The 17133-nt window shown below is 48.5% G+C and overlaps 5 non-coding genes across 5 annotated transcripts; 2 read left to right on the forward strand and 3 right to left on the reverse strand.

The window, feature by feature from the left end:
• The first annotated feature begins 667 nt into the window (after window positions 1-667).
• On the forward strand, window positions 668-831 carry LOC134997151 (U1 spliceosomal RNA). The gene has a single exon (XR_010199702.1). It is a non-coding gene; the product is annotated as a U1 spliceosomal RNA (small nuclear RNA).
• Window positions 832-983: 152 nt separating this feature from the next.
• LOC134997376 (U1 spliceosomal RNA) lies at window positions 984-1146 on the forward strand. The gene has a single exon (XR_010199900.1). It is a non-coding gene; the product is annotated as a U1 spliceosomal RNA (small nuclear RNA).
• A 9743-nt stretch (window positions 1147-10889) lies between these two features.
• LOC134997039 (U1 spliceosomal RNA) lies at window positions 10890-11053 on the reverse strand. The gene has a single exon (XR_010199594.1). It is a non-coding gene; the product is annotated as a U1 spliceosomal RNA (small nuclear RNA).
• A 655-nt stretch (window positions 11054-11708) lies between these two features.
• Window positions 11709-11871, reverse strand: LOC134997303 (U1 spliceosomal RNA). The gene has a single exon (XR_010199837.1). It is a non-coding gene; the product is annotated as a U1 spliceosomal RNA (small nuclear RNA).
• Window positions 11872-12023: 152 nt separating this feature from the next.
• LOC134997172 (U1 spliceosomal RNA) lies at window positions 12024-12187 on the reverse strand. Its single transcript, XR_010199722.1, has one exon. It is a non-coding gene; the product is annotated as a U1 spliceosomal RNA (small nuclear RNA).
• Between the last annotated feature and the right edge of the window lie 4946 nt (window positions 12188-17133).

The following is a 17133-nucleotide window of genomic DNA, read 5'->3' on the forward strand; positions in this document are numbered from 1 at the left end:
CTCAGGTCTTTCTCCAGCCTAGTTTGCTGTCTGTTTCCACTTCTTTTATCTTGAGCCCCTCCCTTCTATACCCTTGTGCACTATCCTGACTTCTCCTCCCGTCTGCTTACTTTGTGCCTTCCAATGCACAATGCAAACTACAGGTAGTGCTGCAGGGCCCACACAATCTTTTACTTGCCTTAAAGAGCAGCTCTGGAGCTGTTACAGTGCCCAGCTGCTGCAAGAAATCAGCTTGAATGCTTCAGGGGATGGGGCATGGCCAACATGAGCCCCACACCAAAGGTGGGTGGGGGTGTTTAATGCGAACTAGGGGTAATCCAAGCACCGCAAAAGGCCGCCATGCCCTGCACGCCCCTTTTCTCTTTTCATATGCAGATGAGGGTTGAAGCCAACTTTGACCCACTGCTTGGATGACATCACCATATGCAAATCCATCTGCTGCAGGCCTTGCCCCAGGAATGCTTGCACTAGTTGTTGCATTTGGTTTGTTGTTTGGGGGTGCTTCAGTATTAGGCAGCCTTCTGCCCTCCCATGTTCATCTGAAAATATGTGTTCTCCCTGCAGTTGTTGTCCCCAGATGAGAGTTCCCTTGTGCTGCCTCAGTTGAATCTCCTTTACTTGACAGAGATGTGCCTGAGCAGCGGCCCTCCCAGCCCTATCCCAAATCATACTTATTTTGCATAGGAGACACCATGGTCATGAAGATTGTTCACCCAGGGTGAGGTTCATTCATTGCATTCTGGGTATGCTGACCCCTGTGATTTCCCCAAATGTGGGAAACTCGCCTGCATTTTTTGTGGTAGTGGGGGACTGTGTTTGTGTTTTCCTCTGGTCAGCTCTGGTAAAAGTCAGATTTCTTTGTCTCATATATTCCTCTAGCCTTGTTCTTCTTTCGAGAGTTCCCTTGTGCTGCCTCAGTTGGATCTCCTTCACTTGACAGGGGGGTGCCCGAGCAGTGACCCTCCCCAGCTCTAGCCCAACTCCTACTTACCTGCCAGGTGAGATACTATGATCATGAAGGTGCTTCTCCCAGGGCAAGGCTCACCCATTGCACTCTGGGTGTGCTGCTCCTGTGATTTCCCCAAATGTGGGAAACTTGATTGCATAATTTGTGTTTCCCCTGGTCGGCTCTCGTATAATTCAGATCTCTTTGTCTCAGGTCTCTCTCCAGCCTAGTTTGCTGTCTGTTTCCACTTCTCTTTTCTGGAGCCACTCCCTTCTATGCCCTTGCGCACTATCCTGACTTCTCCCGTCTGCTTACTTTGTGCCTTCCAACGCACAATGCGAACTACAGGTAGTGCTGCAGGGCCCACACCCTTTTAGTTGCCTTACAGAGCAGCTCTGGAGCTGTTACAGTGCCCAGCTGCTGCAAGAAATCAGCTTGAATGCTTCAGGGGCTGGGGCATAGCCAACATGAGCCCCACACCAAAGGAGGGTGGGGGTGTTTAATGCGAACTAGGGGTCATCCAAGCACCGCAAAAGGCCGCCATGCCCTGCATGCCCCTTTTCTCTTTTCATATGCAGATGAGGGTTCCAGCCAACTTTGGCCCACTGCTTGGATGACATCACCGTATGCAAATCCGTCTGCTGCAGACCTTCCCCCAGGAATGCTTGTACTAGTTGTTGCATATGGTTTGATATTTGATGGTGCTTCAGTATTAGGCAGCCTTCCGCCCTCCCATGTTCATCTGAAAAGATGTGGTCTCCCTGCAGTTGTTGTCCCCAGACGAGAGTTCCCTTGTGCTTCCTCAGTTGAATCTCCTTAACTTGATGGGGGAGGGGCTGCCCGAGCAGCCACCCTCCCCAGCCCTATCCCAACTCATACTTATTTTGCATATGAGATCTCTTGATCATGAAGATTGTTCTCACAGGGTGAAGTTCATCCATTATATTTTAAAATAGGAAGGTACAAATTACATATTTGAATTGCATCTATGTGCTGGATTCAAATGTCCCCCCCCCCTTCCTTTCTCAATTGTGCCCATCAGCAGCTATTCTAAGGTTGCTGCCAATGGGTGTGACACATTAATTTCTTCTGTGGGGTACACAGGACTCCACAAGGATTCACATTGGGGTGTAGAGTAGGATCTTGATCTGAGGCACCAACCGACTCAAAGCTTTTGACTGTTCCCAAGATGCTCAGCGCATCCTCCTCTATAACCCCGCTTCCATGAACAGGGAGCTCAGTTTGTAGTTGGTGCCTTCAGTAGCAGGCCACTTAACAGGGGCCTGCCTCAGGAAGCCAATTCTTAGCTATTCATTTTGACAAGAAAAGAAGAACTTGTTTTATGAGAATCTACAAGGGCTGCAGCAGGCTAGGTCTAATAGACATCTTTACTGCAGCTTCATCACTCCCAGCGGCGCTGTATACTCCCGTGCCCTGGTTGCTGGGTCACTGCAGCGGAGGCTCCGGTTTCTTCCTAAGGTCAGTCACACACACACCGCCCTTCCGGATCACGAGGCCGCTGATGAAGGGGAGCGTGGCCGTAGGGGGTGGACCGTGTGCGCACTGGCGTGGACACTGATTACTGGGCAGCCGCTCCACTAGCCACCAGGTACAGTTAAGGAGCACAGGTCTGGGGGTTTTTCTCCTATATTAAACCAATTTTGTACTGCCCGCAGCGCATTGTGATAGGTAATAGGGCCTGATTCAGGTTGGATTGCAATCACAATAAGTGATCCAACTGCAAAAATTGCTAAGAGCATACGCATGTGCCTGCATTTTCTGCGGCACCCCGCAGAGAATGCGATCGCCTCTGCCTGTCAATCGGGGCAGGGGGGGAGAGGGGGGTCAGCAACACTCCATTTCCAAGTCAGGGATGGAGCGGTGCGGGGGCAAGGCTTCAAAATGGGGTCTGCAATGGAGGAGACACAGGGGGCGTGGTCACAGCAGCTGTATGACATCACATTCAGCCGCTGTGATCACAAAAATGGTGGCGGCTTCCTGCGCGCACATACAGTCTGCACCAGCAGGAGGCTACACCATTTTTTATGATCACGCTGAACTGCAGTGCGACTGCAATTACAGCATGGTCAAGAAGGGAGGCGTCATGCTGGGTGGCCATAAGAGATGAGCGGGTTCGGTTCCTCGGAATCCGAACCCGCCCGAACTTCACCCTTTTTTGCTCGGGTCCGAGCAGACTCGGATCCTCTCGCCTTGCTCGGTTAACCCGAGCGCGCCCGAACGTCATCATCCCGCTGTCGGATTCTCACGAGACTTGGATTCTATATAAGGAGCCGCGCGTCGCCGCCATTTTCACACGTGCATTGAGATTGATAGGGAGAGGACGTGGCTGGCGTCCTCTCCGTTTAGATTAGAAGATAGAGACGAGTGACATTTGATTTACTACTAATTTGGGGAGCAGTTGAACTTGTCAGGAGTACTCAGTAGTGCAGAGTTTTGCTGATAGTGACAACCAGTTTTATTATTTATAATCCGTTCTCTGCCTGAAAAAAAACGATACACATACCATATCTGTGCTCAGCCTCAGTGTGCTGCATGATATATCATCTATGTATATCTGACTGTGCTGAGTGCTCACTGCTCACACAGCTTAATTGTGGGGGAGACTGGGGAGCAGTTATAGCAGGAGTACAGTGCACACTTTTGCTGCCAGTGTGACCACCAGTATATTGTCTGCCTGAAAAAGTTAAACACTCCTGTGGTGTTTTTTTTTTATTCTATAAATGCATTCTGCTGACAGTGTCCAGCAGGTCCGTCATACATATATTATATAAATATTTACCTGCAGTAGTGTTATATATTTTTTTTCATCTTTATCATCTCTATATTAGCAGACGCAGTACGGTAGTCCACGGCTGTGGCTATCTCTGTGTCGTCAGTGCTCGTCCATAATTGTATACCTACCTACCTGTGGTGGTTTTTTTTTTTCTATCTTCTTCATACTAGTAGTTTAGGAGTCTACTGACAGTGTCCACCAGGTCCATCATTATATTATATACCTACAGTAGTAATATATTTATTATATTATCTATACTAGCAGACGCAGTACGGTAGTCCACGGCTGTGGCTATCTCTGTGTCGTCAGTGCTCGTCCATAATTGTATACCTACCTACCTGTGGTGGGTTTTTTTTTTTATCTTCTTCATACTAGTAGTTTAGCAGTCTGCTGACAGTGTCCACCAGGTCCGTCATTATATTATATACCTACAGTAGTAATATATTTATTATATTATCTATACTAGCAGATGCAGTACGGTAGTCCACGGCTGTACCTACCTCTGTGTCGTCAGTGCTCGTCCATAATTGTATACCTACCTGTGGTGGAGTTTTTTTTTCTATCTTCTTCATACTAGTAGTTTAGGAGTCTGCTGACAGTGTCCACCAGGTCCGTCATTATATTATATACCTACAGTAGTAATATATTTAGTATATTATCTATACTAGCAGACGCAGTACGGTAGTCCACGGCTGTACCTACCTCTGTGTCGTCACTCGTCCATAATTGTATACCTAACTGTGGTGGTTTTTTTTTTCTATCTTCTTCATACTAGTAGTTTAGCAGTCTGCTGACAGTGTCCACCAGGTCCGTCATTATATTATATATACCTACAGTAGTTATATATATTTTTTTTTATATCATTAATTATCATCTCTATACTAGCAGACGCAGTACGGTAGGCCACGGCTGTGGCTATCTCTGTGTCGTCAGTGCTCGTCCATAATTGTATACCTACCTACCTGTGGTGGAAGTTTTTTTCTATCTTCTTCATACTAGTAGTTTAGCAGTCTGCTGACAGTGTCCACCAGGTCCGTCATTATATTATATATACCTACAGTAGTTATATATATATTTTTTTTTATATCATTAATTATCATCTCTATACTAGCAGACGCAGTACGGTAGTCCACGGCTGTAGCTACCTCTGTGTCGTCAGTCACTCGTCATCCATAAGTATACTAGTATCCATCCATCTCCATTGTTTACCTGAGGTGCCTTTTAGTTGTGCCTATTAAAATATGGAGAACAAAAATGTTGAGGTTCCAAAAATAGGGAAAGATCAAGATCCACTTCCACCTCGTGCTGAAGCTGCTGCCACTAGTCATGGCCGAGACGATGAAATTCCATCAACGTCGTCTGCCAAGGCCGATGCCCAATGTCATAGTACAGAGCATGTAAAATCCAAAACACAAAAGATCAGTAAAAAAATGACTCAAAAATCTAAATAAAAATCGTCGGAGGAGAAGCGTAAACTTGCCAATATGCCATTTACCACACGGAGTGGCAAGGAACGGCTGAGGCCCTGGCCTATCTTCATGGCTAGTGGTTCAGCTTCACATGAGGATGGAAGCACTCAGCCTCTCGCTAGAAAAATGAAAAGACTTAAGCTGGCAAAAGCACAGCAAAGAACTGTGCGTTCTTCAAAATCACAAATCCACAAGGAGAGTCCAATTGTGTCGGTTGCGATGCCTGACCTTCCCAACACTGGACGTGAAGAGCATGCACCTTCCACCATTTGCACGCCCCCTGCAAGTGCTGGAAGGAGCACCCGCAGTCCAGTTCCTGATAGTCAGATTGAAGATGTCAGTGTTGAAGTACACCAGGATGAGGAGAATATGGGTGTTGCTGGCGCTGGGGAGGAAATTGACAAGGAGGATTCTGATGGTGAGGTGGTTTGTTTAAGTCAGGCACCCGGCGAGACACCTGTTGTCCGTGGGAGGAATATGGCCATTGACATGCCTGGTGAAAATACCAAAAAAATCAGCTCTTCGGTGTGGAAGTATTTCAACAGAAATGCGGACAACAGGTGTCAAGCCGTGTGTTGCCTTTGTCAAGCTGTAATAAGTAGGGGTAAGGACGTTAACCACCTCGGAACATCCTCCCTTATACGTCACCTGCAGCGCATTCATCATAAGTCAGTGACAAGTTCAAAAACTTTGGGCGACAGCGGAAGCAGTCCACTGACCAGTAAATCCCTTCCTCTTGTAACCAAGCTCACGCAAACCACCCCACCAACTCCCTCAGTGTCAATTTCCTCCTTCCCCAGGAATGCCAATAGTCCTGCAGGCCATGTCACTGGCAATTCTGACGAGTTCTCTCCTGCCTGGGATTCCTCCGATGCATCCTTGAGTGTAACGCCTACTGCTGCTGGCGCTGCTGTTGTTGCTGCTGGGAGTCGATGGTCATCCCAGAGGGGAAGTCGTAAGACCACTTTTACTACTTCCACCAAGCAATTGACTGTCCAACAGTCCTTTGCGAGGAAGATGAAATATCACAGCAGTCATCCTGCTGCAAAGCGGATAACTGAGGCCTTGGCATCCTGGGCAGTGAGAAACGTGGTTCCGGTATCCATCATTACTTCAGAGCCAACTATAGACTTGATTGAGGTACTGTGTCCCCGGTACCAAATACTATCTAGGTTCCATTTCTCTAGGCAGGCGATACCGAAAATGTACACAGACCTCAGAAAAAGACTCACCAGTGTCCTAAAAAATGCAGTTGTACCCAATGTCCACTTAACCACGGACATGTGGACAAGTGGAGCAGGGCAGACTCAGGACTATATGACTGTGACAGCCCACTGGGTAGATGTATTGACTCCCGCCGCAAGAACAGCAGCGGCGGCACCAGTAGCAGCATCTCGCAAACGCCAACTCTTTCCTAGGCAGGCTACGCTTTGTATCACCGCTTTCCAGAATACGCACACAGATGAAAACCTCTTACGGCAACTGAGGAAGATCATCACAGAATGGCTTACCCCAATTGGACTCTCCTGTGGATTTGTGGCATCGGACAACGCCAGCAATATTGTGCGTGCATTATATCTGGGCAAATTCCAGCACGTCCCATGTTTTGCACATACCTTGAATTTGGTGGTGCAGAATTATTTAAAAAACGACAGGGGCGTGCAAGAGATGCTGTCGGTGGCCACAAGAATTGCGGGACACTTTCGGCGTACAGGCACCATGTACAGAAGACTGGAGCAACACCAAAAACGCCTGAACCTGCCCTGCCATCATCTGAAGCAAGAAGTGGAAACGAGGTGGAATTCAACCCTCTATATGCTTCAGAGGATGGAGGAGCAGCAAAAGGCCATTCAAGCCTATACATCTGACCACGATATAGGAGGTGGAATGCACCTGTCTCAAGCGCAGTGGAGAATGATTTCAACGTTGTGCAAGGTTCTGCAACCTTTGAACTTGCCACACGTGAAGTCAGTTCAGACACTGCCAGCCAGAGTCAGGTCATTCCCGTCATCAGGCTTTTGCAGAAGAAGCTGGAGACATTGAAGGAGGAGCTAAGACAGAGCGATTCCGCTAGGCATGTGGGACTTGTGGATGGAGCCCTTCATTCGCTTAACCAGGATTCACGGGTGGTCAATCTGTTGAAATCAGAGCACTACATTTTGGCCACCGTGCTCGATCCTAGATTTAAAACCTACGTTGTATCTCTCTTTCCGGCAGACACAAGTCTGCAGGGGTTCAAAGACCTGCTGGTGAGAAAATTATCAAGTCAAGCGGAACTTGATCGGTCAACAGCTCCTCCTTCACAGTCTCCCGCAATTGGGGGTGCGAGGAAAAGGCTCAGAATTCCGAGCCTACCCGCTGGCGGTGATGCAGGGCAGTCTGGAGCGACTGCTGATGCTGACATCTGGTCCGGACTGAAGGACCTGCCAACGATTACGGACATGTCGTCTACTGTCACTGCATATGATTCTCTCACCATTGAAAGAATGGTGGAGGATTATATGAGTGACCGCATCCAAGTAGGCACGTCAGACAGTCCGTACGTATACTGGCAGGAAAAAGAGGCAATTTGGAGGCCCTTGCACAAACTGGCTTTATTCTACCTAAGTTGCCCTCCCACAAGTGTGTACTCCGAAAGAGTGTTTAGTGCCGCCGCTCACCTTGTCAGCAATCGGCGTACGAGGTTACTTCCAGAAAATGTGGAGAAGATGATGTTCATTAAAATGAATTATAATCAATTGCTCCGTGGAGACATTGACCAGCAGCAATTGCCTCCACAAAGTATACAGGGAGCTGAGATGGTGGATTCCAGTGGGGACGAATTGATAATCTGTGAGGAGGGGGATGTACACGGTGATGAATCGGAGGATGATGATGAGGTGGACATCTTGCCTCTATAGAGCCAGTTTGTGCAAGGAGAGATTTATTGCTTCTTTTTTGGTGGGGGTCCAAACCAACCCGTCATTTCAGTCACAGTCGTGTGGCAGACCCTGTCACTGAAATGATGGGTTGGTTAAAGTGTGCATGTCCTGTTTATACAACATAAGGGTGGGTGGGAGGGCCCAAGGCAATTCCACCTTGCACCTCTTTTTTCTTTTATTTTTCTTTGCGTCATGTGCTGTTTGGGGAGTGTTTTTTGGAAGGGCCATCCTGCGTGACACTGCAGTGCCACTCCTAGATGGGCCAGGTGTTTGTGTCGGCCACTTGGGTCGCTGAGCTTAGTCACACAGCTACCTCATTGCGCCTCTTTTTTTCTTTGCGTCATGTGCTGTTTGGGGAGTGTTTTTTGGAAGGGCCATCCTGCGTGACACTGCAGTGACACTCCTAGATGGGCCAGGTGTTTGTGTCGTCCACTTGGGTCGCTGAGCTTAGTCACACAGCTACCTCATTGCGCCACTTTTTTTCTTTGCGTCATGTGCTGTTTGGGGAGTGTTTTTTGGAAGGGCCATCCTGCGTGACACTGCAGTGCCACTCCTAGATGGGCCAGGTGTTTGTGTCGGCCACTTGGGTCGCTGAGCTTAGTCACACAGCTACCTCATTGCGCCTCTTTTTTTCTTTGCGTCATGTGCTGTTTGGGGAGTGTTTCTGGAAGGGCCATCCTGCGTGACAATGCAGTGCCACTCCTAGATGGGCCAGGTGTTTGTGTCGGCCACTTGGGTCGCTGAGCTTAGTCACACAGCTACCTCATTGCGCCTCTTTTTTTCTTTGCGTCATGTGCTGTTTGGGGAGTGTTTTTTGGAAGGGCCATCCTGCGTGACACTGCAGTGCCACTCCTAGATGGGCCAGGTGTTTGTGTCGGCCACTTGGGTCGCTGAGCTTAGTCACACAGCTACCTCATTGCGCCTCTTTTTTTCTTTGCGTCATGTGCTGTTTGGGGAGTGTTTTTTGGAAGGGCCATCATGCGTGACACTGCAGTGCCACTCCTAGATGGGCCAGGTGTTTGTGTCGGCCACTTGGGTCACTGAGCTTAGTCATCCAGCGACCTCGGTGCAAATTTTAGGACTAAAAATAATATTGTGAGGTGTGAGGTGTTAAGAATAGACTGAAAATTAGTGGAAATTATGGTTATTGAGGTTAATAATACTTTGGGATCAAAATGACTCCCAAATTCTATGATTTAAGCTGTTTTTTAGGGTTTTTTGAAAAAAACACCCGAATCCAAAACACACCCGAATCCGACAAAAAAAATTCGGTGAGGTTTAGCCAAAACGCGTTCGAACCCAAAACACGGCCGCGGAACCGAACCCAAAACCAAAACACAAAACCCGAAAAATTTCCGGTGCACATCTCTAGTGGCCATGCCATGTCACTGTGCAGGAGCCAGCACCGCTCACACACTAGTCCCCGGTGCAGCCCCCAACCCCCGGGACACCCGGAGCAACAAAATGTAGATTCAGGCCACCAGGCCACGCCCCTACCTATGAAACCATGCCTCCTTTTTACCATTGCGCTGCTTATCTGCGCGCACTGCATTACAATCTCCCTCGCCACCTCTCTGGGTGTCACCAGTGATAGTGACACCTCTGCCATGCTTGTAGCAGCTGGTCCTAAGATCTACACCTCAAGCCCTGAGTGTTTGCCCTTGTGACTTGTTGATCATCATAGCAAAGCAGATGCTTACAGAAAACTGCAGGGGCTTAGATTGAAAATAAAAAAAATTGATGGGTATAAGGTAGAGAGGAGCGGGTTCGGTTCTCCGAGAACTGAATTCCCCACGAACCCCACGAACTCCTCCTCCGAGGCAGGCTCGGTTGTTCCCGCCTGACTCGGAAAACCTGAACAAGGGAAAATGTCATCATCCCGCTGTCGGATTCTCGCGAGATTCGGATTCCATATAAAGAGCTGCGCGTTGCCGCCATTTTTACTCGTGCATTGAAGAGAGAGCGGAGAGGACGTGGCTATGTTCTCTCAGTGGAAATCTCAATATCAGTGCTCAGTATCAGTGGATACTTATTGCTGCTCAGTAATACTAGTAGTGTGTCTCTCCTGCTCAGTGTCAGTTCTCAGTAGTATCCTCATCAGTGCTCAGTATCACTGCTCATTGTCTTGTGCTGCATTGTTGTGCTCAGCATACTACAGTACATTACTAATAGTCCAGTGCTGCATCTTGCTGCTCAGTGTCAGTTCTAGTATCCTCATCAGTGCTCACTATCACTGCTCATTGCATTGTGGTGTTCTGTATACTACAGTAACATAGTAATATAGTAACATATAGTAACATAGTTTTTGAGGTTGAATAGAGGCAAATTGCCCATCGTGTTCAACCTGTTTTAAGTTGTGATGATTCTACATACTTGCTGAATAATGTTTTATGACTAGTTAGCTACTACAACTCATGTTACCCCCGGATTAACCATGTTGATATTTTAAGTATTATAACCTTGGATAGCTTTTTCATTCAGAAATGTATCCATTCCTTTTTTAAATCCAATTACAGAGTCCGCCATTACCACCTTCCCTGGCAGGGAATTCCACATCCTGATTGCCCTAACAGTGAAGATCATAGTATCTCACCTGGCAGGTAAGTAGGAGTTGGGCCAGAGCTGTGGAGGATTGCTGCTCGGGCACCCCCTGTCAAATGAAGGAGTTCCAACTGAGGCAGCACAAGGGAACTCTCGAAAGAAGAACAAGGCTAGAGGAAGATCTGAGACAAAGAAATCTGACTTTTACCAGAGCTGACCAGAGGAAAGCACAAACACAGTCCCCCACTACCACAAATAATGCAGTCGAGTTTCCCACATTTGGGGAAATCACAGGGGTCAGCATACCCAGAATGCAATGAATGAACCTCACCCTGGGAGAACAATCTTCATGACCATGGTATCGCCTATGCAAAATAAGTATGATTTGGGATAGGGCTGGGGAGGGCCGCTGCTCAGGCACATCTCTGTCAAGTAAAGGAGATTCAACTGAGGCAGCACAAGGGAACTCTCATCTGGGGACAACAACTGCAGGGAGAACACATATTTTCAGATGAACATGGGAGGGCAGAAGGCTGCCTAATACTGAAGCACCCCCAAACAACAAACCAAATGCAACAACTAGTACAAGCATTCCTGGGGGAAGTTCTGCAGAAGACGGATTTGCATACGGTGATGTCATCCAAGCAGTGGGCCAAAGTTGGCTGGATCCCTCATCTGCATATGAAAAGAGAAAAGGGGTATGCAGGGCATGGCGGCCTTTTGCGGCGCTTGGATGACCCTTAGTTCGCATTAAACACCCCCACCCTCCTTCGGTGTGGGGCTCATGTTGACAATGCCCCAGCCCCTGAAGCATTCAAGCTGATTTCTTACAGCAGCTTGGCACTGTAACAGCTCCAGAGCTGCTCTGTAAGGCAAGTAAAAGGGTGTGTAGTTTGCATTGTGCATTGGAAGGCACAAAGTAAGCAGACAGGAGGAGAAGTCAGGATAGTGCACAAGGGTATAAAAGGGAGGGGCTCAAGAAAAAAGAAGTGGAAACAGACAGCAAACTAGGCTGGAGAGAGACCTGAGACAAAGAGATCTGAATTATACGAGAGCCGACCAGGGGAAACACAAATTATGCAGTCAAGTTTCCCACATTTGGGGAAATCGCAGGGGCAGCACACCCAGAGTGCAATGGGTGAGCCTTGCCCTGGAAGAAGCACCTTCATGATCATAGTATCTCACCTGGCAGGTAAGTAGGAGTTGGGCTTGAGCTGGGGAGGGTCGCTGCTCGGGCACCCCCCTGTCAAGTGAAGGAGATCCAACTGAGGCAGCACAAGGGAACTCTCGAAAGAAGAACAAGGCTAGAGGAAGATCTGAAACAAAGAAATCTGACTTTTACCAGAGCTGACCAGAGGAAAACACAAACACAGTCCCCCACTACCACAAATAATGCAGTCGAGTTACCCACATTTGGGGAAATCACAGGGGTCAGCATACCCAGAATGCAATGAATGAACCTCACCCTGGGAGAATAATCTTCATGACCATGGTATCTCATATGCAAAATAAGTATGATTTGGGATAGGGCTGGGGAGGGCCGCTGCTCAGGCACATCTCTGTCAAGTAAAGGAGATTCAACTGAGGCAGCACAAGGGAACTCTCATCTGGGGACAACAACTGCAGGGAGAACACATATTTTCAGATGAACATGGGAGGGCAGAAGGCTGCCTAATACTGAAGCACCCCCAAACAACAAACCAAATGCAACAACTAGTGCAAGCATTCCTGTTTGTTTCTGAAGCCAACTTTGACCCACTGCTTGGATGACATCACCATATGCAAATCCATCTGCTGCAGGCCTTCCCCCAGGAATGCTTGCACTCTTTATATGAAATCCGAATCTCGCGAGAATCCGACAGCGGGATGATGACATTTTCCCTTGTTCAGGTTTTCCGAGTCAGGCGGGAACAACCGAGCCTGCCTCGGAGGAGGAGTTCGTGGGGTTCGTGGGGAATTCGGTTCTCGGAGAACCGAACCCGCTCCTCTCTACCTTATACCCATCAATTTTTTTTATTTTCAATCTAAGCCCCTGCAGTTTTCTGTAAGCATCTGCTTTGCTATGATGATCAACAAGTCACAAGGGCAAACACTCAGGGCTTGAGGTGTAGATCTTAGGACCAGCTGCTACAAGCATGGCAGAGGTGTCACTATCACTGGTGACACCCAGAGAGGTGGCGAGGGAGATTGTAATGCAGTGCGCGCAGATAAGCAGCGCAATGGTAAAAAGGAGGCATGGTTTCATAGGTAGGGGCGTGGCCTGGTGGCCTGAATCTACATTTTGTTGCTCCGGGTGTCCCGGGGGTTGGGGGCTGCACCGGGGACAAGTGTGTGAGCGGTGCTGGCTCCTGCACAGTGACATGGCATGGCCACTAGAGATGTGCACCGGAAATTTTTCGGGTTTTGTGTTTTGGTTTTGGGTTCGGTTCCGCGGCCGTGTTTTGGGTTCGAACGCATTTTGGCTAAACCTCACCGAATTTTTTTTGTCGGATTCGGGTGTGTTTTGGATTCGGGTGTTTTTTTCAAAAAACCCTAAAAAACAGCTTAAATCATAGAATTTGGGAGTCATTTTGATCCCAAAGTATTATTAACCTCAATAACCATAATTTCCACTAATTTTCAGTCTATTCTTAACACCTCACACCTCACAATATTATTTTTAGTCCTAAAATTTGCACCGAGGTCGCTGGATGACTAAGCTCAGTGACCCAAGTGGCCGACACAAACACCTGGCCCATCTAGGAGTGGCACTGCAGTGTCACGCATGATGGCCCTTCCAAAAAACACTCCCCAAACAGCACATGACGCAAAGAAAAAAAGAGGCGCAATGAGGTAGCTGTGTGACTAAGCTCAGCGACCCAAGTGGCCGACACAAACACCTGGCCCATCTAGGAGTGGCACTGCAGTGTCACGCAGGATGGCCCTTCCAAAAAACACTCCCCAAACAGCACATGACGCAAAGAAAAAAAGAGGCGCAATGAGGTAGCTGTGTGACTAAGCTCAGCGACCCAAGTGGCCGACACAAACACCTGGCCCATCTAGGAGTGGCACTGCAGTGTCACGCAGGATGGCCCTTCCAAAAACACTCCCCAAACAGCACATGACGCAAAGAAAAAAAGAGGCGCAATGAGGTAGCTGTGTGACTAAGCTCAGCGACCCAAGTGGCCGACACAAACACCTGGCCCATCTAGGAGTGGCACTGCAGTGTCACGCAGGATGGCCCTTCCAAAAAACACTCCCCAAACAGCACATGACGCAAAGAAAAAAAGTGGCGCAATGAGGTAGCTGTGTGACTAAGCTCAGCGACCCAAGTGGACGACACAAACACCTGGCCCATCTAGGAGTGTCACTGCAGTGTCACGCAGGATGGCCCTTCCAAAAAACACTCCCCAAACAGCACATGACGCAAAGAAAAAAAGAGGCGCAATGAGGTAGCTGTGTGACTAAGCTCAGCGACCCAAGTGGCCGACACAAACACCTGGCCCATCTAGGAGTGGCACTGCAGTGTCACGCAGGATGGCCCTTCCAAAAAACACTCCCCAAACAGCACATGACGCAAAGAAAAATAAAAGAAAAAAGAGGTGCAAGGTGGAATTGCCTTGGGCCCTCCCACCCACCCTTATGTTGTATAAACAGGACATGCACACTTTAACCAACCCATCATTTCAGTGACAGGGTCTGCCACACGACTGTGACTGAAATGACGGGTTGGTTTGGACCCCCACCAAAAAAGAAGCAATAAATCTCTCCTTGCACAAACTGGCTCTATAGAGGCAAGATGTCCACCTCATCATCATCCTCCGATTCATCACCGTGTACATCCCCCTCCTCACAGATTATCAATTCGTCCCCACTGGAATCCACCATCTCAGCTCCCTGTATACTTTGTGGAGGCAATTGCTGCTGGTCAATGTCTCCACGGAGCAATTGATTATAATTCATTTTAATGAACATCATCTTCTCCACATTTTCTGGAAGTAACCTCGTACGCCGATTGCTGACAAGGTGAGCGGCGGCACTAAACACTCTTTCGGAGTACACACTTGTGGGAGGGCAACTTAGGTAGAATAAAGCCAGTTTGTGCAAGGGCCTCCAAATTGCCTCTTTTTCCTGCCAGTATACGTACGGACTGTCTGACGTGCCTACTTGGATGCGGTCACTCATATAATCCTCCACCATTCTTTCAATGGTGAGAGAATCATATGCAGTGACAGTAGACGACATGTCCGTAATCGTTGGCAGGTCCTTCAGTCCGGACCAGATGTCAGCATCAGCAGTCGCTCCAGACTGCCCTGCATCACCGCCAGCGGGTGGGCTCGGAATTCTGAGCCTTTTCCTCGCACCCCCAATTGCGGGAGACTGTGAAGGAGGAGCTGTTGACCGATCAAGTTCCGCTTGACTTGATAATTTTCTCACCAGCAGGTCTTTGAACCCCTGCAGACTTGTGTCTGCCGGAAAGAGAGATACAACGTAGGTTTTAAATCTAGGATCGAGCACGGTGGCCAAAATGTAGTGCTCTGATTTCAACAGATTGACCACCCGTGAATCCTGGTTAAGCGAATGAAGGGCTCCATCCACAAGTCCCACATGCCTAGCGGAATCGCTCTGTCTTAGCTCCTCCTTCAATGTCTCCAGCTTCTTCTGCAAAAGCCTGATGACGGGAATGACCTGACTCAGGCTGGCAGTGTCTGCACTGACTTCACGTGTGGCAAGTTCAAAAGGTTGCAGAACCTTGCACAACGTTGAAATCATTCTCCACTGCGCTTGAGACAGGTGCATTCCACCTCCTATATCGTGGTCAGATGTATAGGCTTGAATGGCCTTTTGCTGCTCCTCCATCCTCTGAAGCATATAGAGGGTTGAATTCCACCTCGTTTCCACTTCTTGCTTCAGATGATGGCAGGGCAGGTTCAGGCGTTTTTGGTGTTGCTCCAGTCTTCTGTACGTGGTGCCTGTACGCCGAAAGTGTCCCGCAATTCTTGTGGCCACCGACAGCATCTCTTGCACGCCCCTGTCGTTTTTTAAATAATTCTGCACCACCAAATTCAAGGTATGTGCAAAACATGGGACGTGCTGGAATTTGCCCAGATATAATGCACGCACAATATTGCTGGCGTTGTCCGATGCCACAAATCCACAGGAGAGTCCAATTGGGGTAAGCCATTCTGTGATGATCTTCCTCAGTTGCCGTAAGAGGTTTTCATCTGTGTGCGTATTCTGGAAAGCGGTGATACAAAGCGTAGCCTGCCTAGGAAAGAGTTGGCGTTTGCGAGATGCTGCTACTGGTGCCGCCGCTGCTGTTCTTGCGGCGGGAGTCAATACATCTACCCAGTGGGCTGTCACAGTCATATAGTCCTGAGTCTGCCCTGCTCCACTTGTCCACATGTCCGTGGTTAAGTGGACATTGGGTACAACTGCATTTTTTAGGACACTGGTGAGTCTTTTTCTGAGGTCTGTGTACATTTTCGGTATCGCCTGCCTAGAGAAATGGAACCTAGATAGTATTTGGTACCGGGGACACAGTACCTCAATCAAGTCTATAGTTGGCTCTGAAGTAATGATGGATACCGGAACCACGTTTCTCACTGCCCAGGATGCCAAGGCCTCAGTTATCCGCTTTGCAGCAGGATGACTGCTGTGATATTTCATCTTCCTCGCAAAGGACTGTTGGACAGTCAATTGCTTGGTGGAAGTAGTAAAAGTGGTCTTACGACTTCCCCTCTGGGATGACCATCGACTCCCAGCAGCAACAACAGCAGTGCCAGCAGCAGTAGGCGTTACACTCAAGGATGCATCGGAGGAATCCCAGGCAGGAGAGAACTCGTCAGAATTGCCAGTGACATGGCCTGCAGGACTATTGGCATTCCTGGGGAAGGAGGAAATTGACACTGAGGGAGTTGGTGGGGTGGTTTGCGTGAGCTTGGTTACAAGAGGAAGGGATTTACTGGTCAGTGGACTGCTTCCGCTGTCGCCCAAAGTTTTTGAACTTGTCACTGACTTATGATGAATGCGCTGCAGGTGACGTATAAGGGAGGATGTTCCGAGGTGGTTAACGTCCTTACCCCTACTTATTACAGCTTGACAAAGGCAACACACGGCTTGACACCTGTTGTCCGCATTTCTGTTGAAATACTTCCACACCGAAGAGCTGATTTTTTTTGTATTTTCACCAGGCATGTCAATGGCCATATTCCTCCCACGGACAACAGGTGTCTCGCCGGGTGCCTGACTTAAACAAACCACCTCACCATCAGAATCCTCCTTGTCAATTTCCTCCCCAGCGCCAGCAACACCCATATTCTCCTCATCCTGGTGTACTTCAACACTGACATCTTCAATCTGACTATCAGGAACTGGACTGCGGGTGCTCCTTCCAGCACTTGCAGGGGGCGTGCAAATGGTGGAAGGTGCATGCTCTTCACGTCCAGTGTTGGGAAGGTCAGGCATCGCAACCGACACAAT

Source organism: Pseudophryne corroboree, unplaced genomic scaffold (genome assembly GCF_028390025.1).
Source record: "Pseudophryne corroboree isolate aPseCor3 unplaced genomic scaffold, aPseCor3.hap2 scaffold_144, whole genome shotgun sequence".
In the NCBI taxonomy this organism is placed as follows: Eukaryota; Metazoa; Chordata; class Amphibia; order Anura; family Myobatrachidae; genus Pseudophryne; species Pseudophryne corroboree.